A 9,461-nucleotide genomic window follows, 5' to 3' on the forward strand; every position below is an offset into this window, starting at 1 on the left:
TGAATTTTGTTAATATTTTTCCTCGCTCTATAAATAGTTTTTTTGATAGTTTGATTGGTAGGGTACTGGATAAAAAGAATAATTTGGGTAGAAATGTAATTTTTATTATATTGGCTCATCCTACCCATGAGCAATTAATATTTTTCAAATTGTTTAGATCTGACTTTATTTGAGTGAAAAGTTTTTTATATGTGTTTATATAGTTCCTGAGTTTGTACCGACAGGTAAACTCCTAAGTATTATTTGCAGTTGTTTTAAGTAGAATTTCTCTTTCTATTTCTTACTGCTGGACTTTGTTGGTAATACATAGAAATGCTGATGATTTGTGTGAGTTTATTTTGTATCCTGCAACTTTGCTAAAGTTATTACTAATTTCAAGTAGTTTTTTAGTCAATTCTCGAGAATTTTCTAAGTATAACGACATATCATCTGCAAAGAGTGATAGTTTTGTTCCCTCATTGCTTATTCTAATTCCTTTAATTCCTTTTTCTTCTTTTATCGCTATAGCTAATGTTTCTAGTAAAATATTAAATAATAGAGGTAATAATGGGCATCCTTGCTTCACCCCTTATTGTATTGGGAAGGCTTCTAGCTTATCCCCATTACAGATAATGCTTGCTGATTGTTTTAGATAAATATTACTTATCATTTTAAGATAAGCTCCATTTATTCCTATGCTCTTTAATGCTTTTAATAATATTGGGTAATGTATTTTGTCAAAAGATTTTTCTGCATCTATTGAGATAGTCGTATTATTTCTGTTGGTTTTGTTATTGATATGGTAAATTAGGCTGATAGTTTTCCTAATTTGAACCAGCCCTGCATTCCTGGCATAAATCCCACTTGGTCATAATGTATCATCCTTGTGATATATTGATGTAATCTCTTTGCTAGTGTTTTATTTAAAATTTTTGCATCAATATTCATTAGGAAAATTGGTCTATAATTTTCTCTGTTTTGGTTCTTCCTGGTTTGTGTCATAAAAATAATTTTGTAGGATTCCTTTTTTGCCTATTTTTCCAAATAGTATTAGGATTAATCATTTTTAAAATGTTTGGTAGATGAGGCAGCTAGGTGGTGCAGTGGATAAAGCACTGGCCCTGGATTTAGGAGGACCTGAGTTCAAATCGGAACTCAGACATTTGACACTTACTAGCTGTGTGACCCTCAACAAGTCACTTAACCTCATTGCCCAGCCCCCTCAAAAAAAGCCATCTTAAAATACCTGGCACATACTAAAGTGCTTGATAAATGTTTGATAGAATTCCCTTGTGAATCCATCTGGTCCTGGGGATTTTTTCTTGGGAAGTTCATTGATGGCTTGTTCAATCTCTTTTCCTAAGATTGCATTAAGTATCTTATTTCTTCTTCTGTTAATCGGAGTAGTTTATTTCTACATGTTCATCCACTTAACTTAGATTGTCAAATTTATTGGCATATAATTGGGTAAAATAATTACTAGCAATTGTCTTAATTTCCTCTTCATTGGTGGTGAGTTCACCCCTTTCATTTTTGATACTAGTAATTTGTTTTTTTCTTTTCCTTTCTTAAATCAAATTCACCAATGGTTTATCTATTTTATTATTTTTTTATACAACCAGCTTCTAGTTTTATTAGTTCAATGGTTTTCTTACTTTCAACTTTAATAATCTCTCCTTTGATTTTTTTTTTAGATTTTTTTTTTTAGTGAGGCAATTGGGGTTAAGTGACTTGCCCAGGGTCACACAGCTAGTGTCCAGTGTCTGAGGCTGGATTTGAACTCAGGTACTCCTGAATCCAGGGCCAGTGCTTTATCCACTGTACCACCTAGCTGCCCCCTCTCCTTTGATTTTTAAGATTCCCAATTTGGTGTTGAATTGGGGATTTTTAATTTGTTCTTTTCTTCTAGTTTTTAGTTGCATACCCAATTCATTGATTTGCTTTTTCTTTATTTTATTGATGTAAACAATTAGAGGTATAAGTTTCCCCCTAAGTATTGCTTTGGATGCATTCCATAAATTTTGGCATGTTGTCTCATTGTTGTCATTTTCTTTAATGAAATTATCAATTGTTTCAATGATTTGTTTCTTTGAACCACTTTTTTAAAAATATTATTTCTGATTAATTTTTTATTTCTCTTTCTATTGTCCATAATTGAATATAAATTTATTCCATTGTGATCTAAAATGATGGGTTTACTATTTTGGCTTTTCTGAATTTGGTTGTGAGGTTCTTAATGTCCTAGTACATTGTCAATTTTTGTGTAGGTGCCATGTACTGCTGGAAGGTATATTCCTTTCTATTCCCATTTAATTTTCTCCCGAGTTCTAACTTTTCCAGAATTTTATGTACCTCCTGAATTTCTTTCTTATTTTTTGCTTAGATTTATCTAGTTTTGAGAGGGAAAAGTTGAAGTCCCCCACTAGTATAGTTTTATTATTTATTTCCTCTTGTAACTCATTCAACTTCTTCAAAAATTTAGATGCTATACCATTTGGTGCATATATGTTTAGTATTGATATGAATTCATTGTCTATAGTACCTTTCAGCAAGATATAGTTTCCTTATTTCTCTCTTTTAATTGCTTTTCTTTTGTCTGAGACCATGATTGCTACCCCCTGCTTTCTTTGCTTCAGCTGAAGCATAGATTTTGCTCCAGCCCCTTACTTTTAACCCATGTGTATCTCTCTGCTTGAAATGTGTTTCTTGTAAACAACATATTTTACCATTCTGATTTTTAATCCATTATACTATCTACTTCCATTTTATGGGTGAGTTCATCCCATTCACATTTATAGTTATGATAACTGTGTATGCCCCTCTATGCTATTTTTTGCTTATTTATCCCTTCTCTCTGAAACCCCTGCTCTTTCCCTCCTCACAAATGTTTATTTCTGATCCCCTCCTTGCCTGATTTACCCTCCCTTTTGTCAATCCCCCTTTGCCCTTCTATTATCCCCAGCCCTCTTTATTTATAGTGTAAAATATATTTTTATATCCAATCGAGTATATATTATTCCCTCTTTGAGCCAATTTTCATGAGAGTAAGGTTTAAGCTTTGTCTACCACCCTCCTCCCATCTTCCCCTCCATTATACTAGCTATTTCATGTGTGAGAAAATATTTATTAATGACCAGTATGGGGAACTTCAGATTCACCTTATTGTTACTTGCTGTCCGCCAGACTCACAGTACCCCTCAGGACCACACCCAGGTAGTAGTGTTGACTCAGTCTGGGTGGGGTCTGAATTCTTTGGATTGATTACCATAAATAGAGATATTGTCCTGAATCAAGGGGATTGTTCAGTCCTTCTGACCTGATGTAATCCACCTTTAATAACATTAACCAATTAGATTTGTTTAACGTTTAATCACCTACCTCTTAACAAAAAGGGATAAAAACCTGGAAAAGTTGCCCTGTGGTATCTTTGGGTCTTACTGCTGGCTTTCACTGAGCTTCATGGCTTAGCTTCTTGCTTTCTTTAGAGGGTAGGCCTCCCCTGTGGCTTGTACTGGGGGGTAGGACCTCCTTGTTGGCCTCCCCTGAGTCTGGTGTTTAGCTGATGGCCTTTTCTAGGTGTGGGGCCTTGCTGCTCAGTTGCTTTGGCAATAGAGTCTTTCTGGTGGCTAGCCCTAGAGGAATAATTTTATTGCTGATCTGCCTAAGAATAAGGGACCTGCTTCTGGGTTGCTATGGAAATAGGACCTCATTGCTGGTAGGCCTCAGGAACATAGTCTCTCTGTTGGTCAGCTCCAGGGCAGGGCTTCACTACTACTCAGCAATGGGGTCAAGGCCTCCCTGGTGGCTTGTCCTGGGTGTGTGGTCTCTGAAGTGGAATCTTGCTGTACTGCACAGACTGCTCACTTGCCTAGGGGGCTGTTGGTTTGCAGGAGGGCAGGGCCTCTCACTGTTAGATTGCTCCAGAATTGAAGCCTTGCTGCAGGCCCCCTGCTGTGAGGCTGACCGCTGCTGCTGCTGTTGCTGGACCTCACTCCCCTCACAAGTCAGTGAGACAGACCTTTCCTGCTGGGCTGGCAAGCTGCTTTCCTACTCCTAGATCAATTCTGAGGTAATTTTCTAGTTGTTTGGAGGGGAAGTTGGGAGGACTTTAGAAAGTTCCTTCCTCAATTTGCCATCTTGGCACTAGAAGTCCCTCAAATCATATCTTACCTAATTCAAGAGGTCTTTTCTTGTTCCCAAACTGCTAATGTCTTCCACTCTCAAATTGTCTTGAGAGAGAGAGAGAGAGAGAGAGAGGCACTAAGTAGGCACCAAGTTGTTTATGTTGTCTCCCCTGTTCTAATGTCAACTTCTTGATAGGGCAGTGATGGATTTTGCCTTTTTCTGTATGCTACGTCTCTGGAACTTAGTAAAACTTTGATAAATATTTGTTGATGGGAGCAGCTAGGTGGTGCAGTGGATAAAGTACCGGCCCTGGATTCAGGAGTACCTGAGTTCAAATCCAGCCTCAGACACTTGACAATTACTAGCTATGTGACCCTAGGAAAGTCACTTAACCCCCATTGCCATGCAAAAAACCCCCAAAAAACAAAAAAAAAATTTGTTGGGGCAGCTAGGTGGTGCAGTGGATAGAGCACTGGCCTTGGAGTCGGGAGTACCTGAGTTCAAATCCAGCCTCAGACACTTAACACTTACTAGCTGTGTGACCCTGGGCAAGTCACTTAACCCCAATTGCCTCACTAAAAAAAAAAAAAAAATTGTTGATTCCACTTATCAGCTAAGCCTCAGATAATTCTTCAAGGCATATAGAGGAGAAATGCCCCAAATTATTCAAGTTTCAGAGGCAGAATTCAAAACCAAGTCGTTATGACTCCAAGCCCAGAACTTTATCCACTGCACCATGCAGCCTCTCTTAAAATATTATTGTGATAGGGCCAGCTAGGTGGCGCAGTGGATAGAGTACCGGCCCTGGAGTCAGGAGTACCTGAGTTCAAATCTGGCCTTAGACACTTAACACTTACTAGCTGTGTGACCCTGGGCAAGACACTTAACCCCAATTGCCTCACTAAAAATATATACATACATATATATATATATATATATATATATATATATATAATTGTGATTGTAAAATGAAAATTTTCTATGAAATAATGATAATGATGAAAGTGATGAGGATAATAATAGTATTTACATACCACCTTAAGGTTTATAAAGTGCTATTATATGTGTATATACATGCACATATATGTATAAAATTGCATTTCATCTTCATATGAATCCCCTTTTTGGAAGTGAAGAAATGGAAGTTAAGTGACATGCCTAGGGTCATATAGCTAGTTAAGTGTTTGAGGCAGCATTCAAACCCAAGTCTCTCTGACTCCACACCTTGGACTTCATCCATCACACCACCTAGATGTCCATTAATAGCAATAATTTTGATAATCAGTAAATAAGTAATTATTAAATAGCAGCTCTGGGGATATAAGTACAAAGAATGAAACAATCCCTATTTGCAAGATGCTTATATTCTACTCTATTCTATGTTTCTTTCAAAAGTATTTTCAGAAAGCCTAAGAGAGAATATCATAATTTAAAAAAAATTTTACCAAGATAATATATGAGGGATATTTTAGAAGGGATTCCAATAGCAGGTAAGGAGTGGTACTGGAAGAATTTTAAAACTTATTTATGCTTTTAGAGTCTATAAACTTAAACAATTAAGCAAACAAGGTACTTGCACGGAGGTGAGGCAAAGCAACAAGCATTTACTAATTCCCTACTATGGATCAGGCACAGTACTAAGGGGATATACATATAAGTGACGACAAAGGCAGTTCCTGTCTCCAAGGAGTTTGCATTCTAATGGGAGAAGACAGCACACAAAAAGGAGCCAGAAAGTCTGGGGTAGCAGAGCAAAGATGTGAAGATGCCCAGCACAGGGATATGGTGTTGAGGTCTGGAAAGTAAGAAGGATAGCTGTGGGATATTCCAGGGTGAAAAGGCTACAAGGGATGATGGATATTCCAGGGTGAGAAGACCCCAGGAGCTGAAAGAGATTCTAACATGACAATACAGCTGAGGTATTTGTGTTGAAATCTAGCTGGGAGGCCAAATACATTGTCACAAGGCTTCAAAATAGTTTTTTTTTTTAATTATAAACTTGAAAGTCATCAAAAACATAAGTATTTCTATATACAAAGGACAGAGAGGATATAATACAGAACTGTGAGTCTACCATGTATAGCTTTATTTAAAGTATATGTCAAACTTAACATGATTAAGAACACTGTCCTTGTCTGTATCCCCTTCTGAGCTTCATTCTGTTATTTTCTGTTTATTTTTAAAATGTTTTATTGATTCTTTCTCTTTCTTTTCTTGTATCACTATCCCCTCTCTCTTTCATAATACTCCCCCTCTGCCCCCACAATAAAAGCCCTCCCTTTTAACAAATAAGTATAGTCAGGCTCCTTCATACACCTATATCCAAGAGGGACTTCAGGCTAGATTCATGTCTATCTCCATTCTTTTTTTTTGTTTTTGTTGTGTTTTGTTTTGTTTGTTTTTTTAGTGAGGCAATTGGGGTTAAGTGACTCGCCCAGGGTCACACAGCTAGTTAAGTATTAAGTGTCTGAGGCCAAATTTGAACTCAGGTACTCCTGAATCCAGGGCCAGTGCTCTATCCACTGCGCCATCTAGCTGCCCCTCTATCTCCATTCTTAAATGTTGTTGGTCTAAGGGTATGATTTTGGGGGAAGTGCTCAAAACAAAAGCCACATCTCTGATGCTCATAGGGAGGAAGGTAAGCATCACCTCAATCCCAATCACATCACCAATTTAGCCCTTTCCCACTAAATGCTGCCTACCCAAAGAAGCATCACAAATAACTAAGGACAAGTAAGACCATTTATCCAAGCCAAATAGCAAGTAGAAATTGAAGTTCTACACATTAGAATATACTAGAACATATACAAGAGTGAATGACCTCTTTATTGAAAACAAAATGAGATCTCAGCTGAAATGAAGAGAAAAGGCCTTGATTTCACCCAAGGGGAAAGTTTCTGAAGTCTCTAGATCAGGGACATGTTGATGTGCTGGTTTCTCCTACATATCTGTAGGTTCAAGTCTTTTTATATGTTTCTCTCCTGAATAGTGCTGAACCAGGTGCATCTCTCTCCTAAGAACCTCTGGAACCAATTTCACCTTTTAAGAAGTTATTCGGCATCATATTATATTCAGCATCCTTTCCACCAATTGGTGTCATTGTTCCTTCTACAAATGCAACTGCATACTGGAACTTGTTTGGAAGGTCAGTTATTTCGATTTCCTTCCTGTATATCTTAAATAACAGATTTTGAATAAAATGAAAGGAATTTTATGAAAAAAAGATTTCCCCATTTCCTTTCCAATTTTGATTTCATTAATCTTCATGCAGAAGCTTTTCAGTCTTATGTAATTAATTTTGGAGTTCAATGATGTAAGTTGTTCCTTTAACAAGATGGGTAAAGCACAGGAGGCTTCTAGTGCTAAATGGAAATAGTACATAAAAAATCATGTCTGCCTGGGTCTTGTCAGTTGAGAACTAATCCAGAATTGGAAAAAAAAAAAAGTTTTAGAGAGAAGTTTATTTCGTCATCTGGCAGAGGGGAGAGCCAAATGAGGTGGCCAGCTGCCTTGAACCTCTAAGAGTTATATGTTATGCAGGTATGACTTTGGGAACAAACAGAGAGGCACTTTCAAATAAGGGACACAATCTCAATGCAGAAACAAGGCATGCTCACTTTTAGACCTGAAGGCTTCTGGAGTCAGTACATCCTGTACGTCCTAAGTTAAGCAATAAACAAGTCTGGTCTAGACAAGTCTGGTCTTTCCCTGTTCTGGGTGAGATTCAAAAATGCAATAAAGTTTTCCCCACAGACCTTCCAGTGTTGGTGCCCTTTAGAAACAGGTAGTGATTATGCCATAGATCCTAAAAAGCCCTGCCTCCTCCTCGGGCTCAGCGGCTCTCCACCTACAAGGACCCAGGACTGCATGCTACCAGAGAGAAACACTCAGTTGTACTTTAACAGCTAGGGGATATCCAGGGCATGGAGTTCCTGGAAAGTCCAGTCCAATTTGTATTTACCTAGAATAAAGGACACTCTTTAACTTGGTTTTTGGTTGTTTTTTTTTGTAGTTGTTTTAACAATTCAGGTTCTGTATTCATAAATCTGGAACATCTGTGATGCAGTACTTAAACTCAGGTACATTCATTCTAACACTCACAGACATCAGATACCTACAAATAATATTTACACGTAATAATACATAAGCAAAATGGTACAGATGACATCCCCTATATTTACCCAATGTCTAATTGTACAAAGCTCCGTGTTAAGGATACAAAGACAAAAACTAAACAGGCCCTGCCCCCATCAGTTTATATTCTATTGCATATTCACAACCAGCACGCAGAGAAGTAGATACAAGAGCATTAATGAAGCTGGAATTCATTCAGGATGGCACAAACAAATACGTATCAAAATATAAACATTCAAAAATGTAGACTAGATTGACGTATGATTGAGGGATATGATCACATTATTCAGTCTCTCTGGGCCTTAGTTTGCTTACCTATAAAATGAGGGTTAGGAAAAGATGGTCTTCAAGATCCCTTTTATTGCTTAAGTTCTCTGCTTTTATGATTTAACAAAAATGAGTGGTTTGTAACTAGAAAAGATAATGGGTGAATAGATAAGTGAAAGAAGGTAGAAGATCCTAAGTGAAAGTGGAGGATTAGATAGGTAAGAGAGTGTGGGTGGGCAAGAGAGAGAGTGGTCAGGGATATGCATTTCAGTTTGGTGGAGATATAGATTATAGAGGCAAGGTCCCTCATTCCCCTTGTGTCCTACTTGGCTGGAATGCACAGATGAATATCGTCAGCCTGAATATGTTGGCAAAGAACTTTTATTGATTTCGAGAATTTGCTTTCCCCTGTGTTTCTGTTCCCCAGAGGAGATATGACCTTCTCTCCCTGAACTTTATTGATGGTAACCCCTTCATTCCAGGTAGGATTCCTCAGACCATAGTCAGACTCCCTAGATTTCTCATATTAGATACTTCATCTCCACACACACCAATCCTTTCTGACTACAGAAATTTTGATGGTCTGTCCCTTCTATACTTCCCCACCCAGTTTTACTGCACACACATACACACAAACTCCCTCTTTGTGTAAAAGCCTATAATTTGAGAGGAACTTAAGGTTTCTATGTAGTACATAAAGCCAGTTCAAACCAGTAAGATTGCACAGACCAGAGATAGGGAAAGATTTTGTAATGCAGAATTCTTGCTTTCCCTTTTCTATAGCCCTCCATAGTGGTACTAATCTCTTTACCATTTTTAGAAACCAGAGCCTTGATTCCCAGGAGGTGTCTATCTTCTGTCCCTTACTTCTGACCTAGATTTAGTTATAAATCAAAGACTTAAACCTAGAAGGAACCTTAAAAGTCATCTAGTCTATGTTATACTGTTGAGGAGCC

This window comes from Dromiciops gliroides, chromosome 5, assembly GCF_019393635.1.
Source record: "Dromiciops gliroides isolate mDroGli1 chromosome 5, mDroGli1.pri, whole genome shotgun sequence".
In the NCBI taxonomy this organism is placed as follows: Eukaryota; Metazoa; Chordata; class Mammalia; order Microbiotheria; family Microbiotheriidae; genus Dromiciops; species Dromiciops gliroides.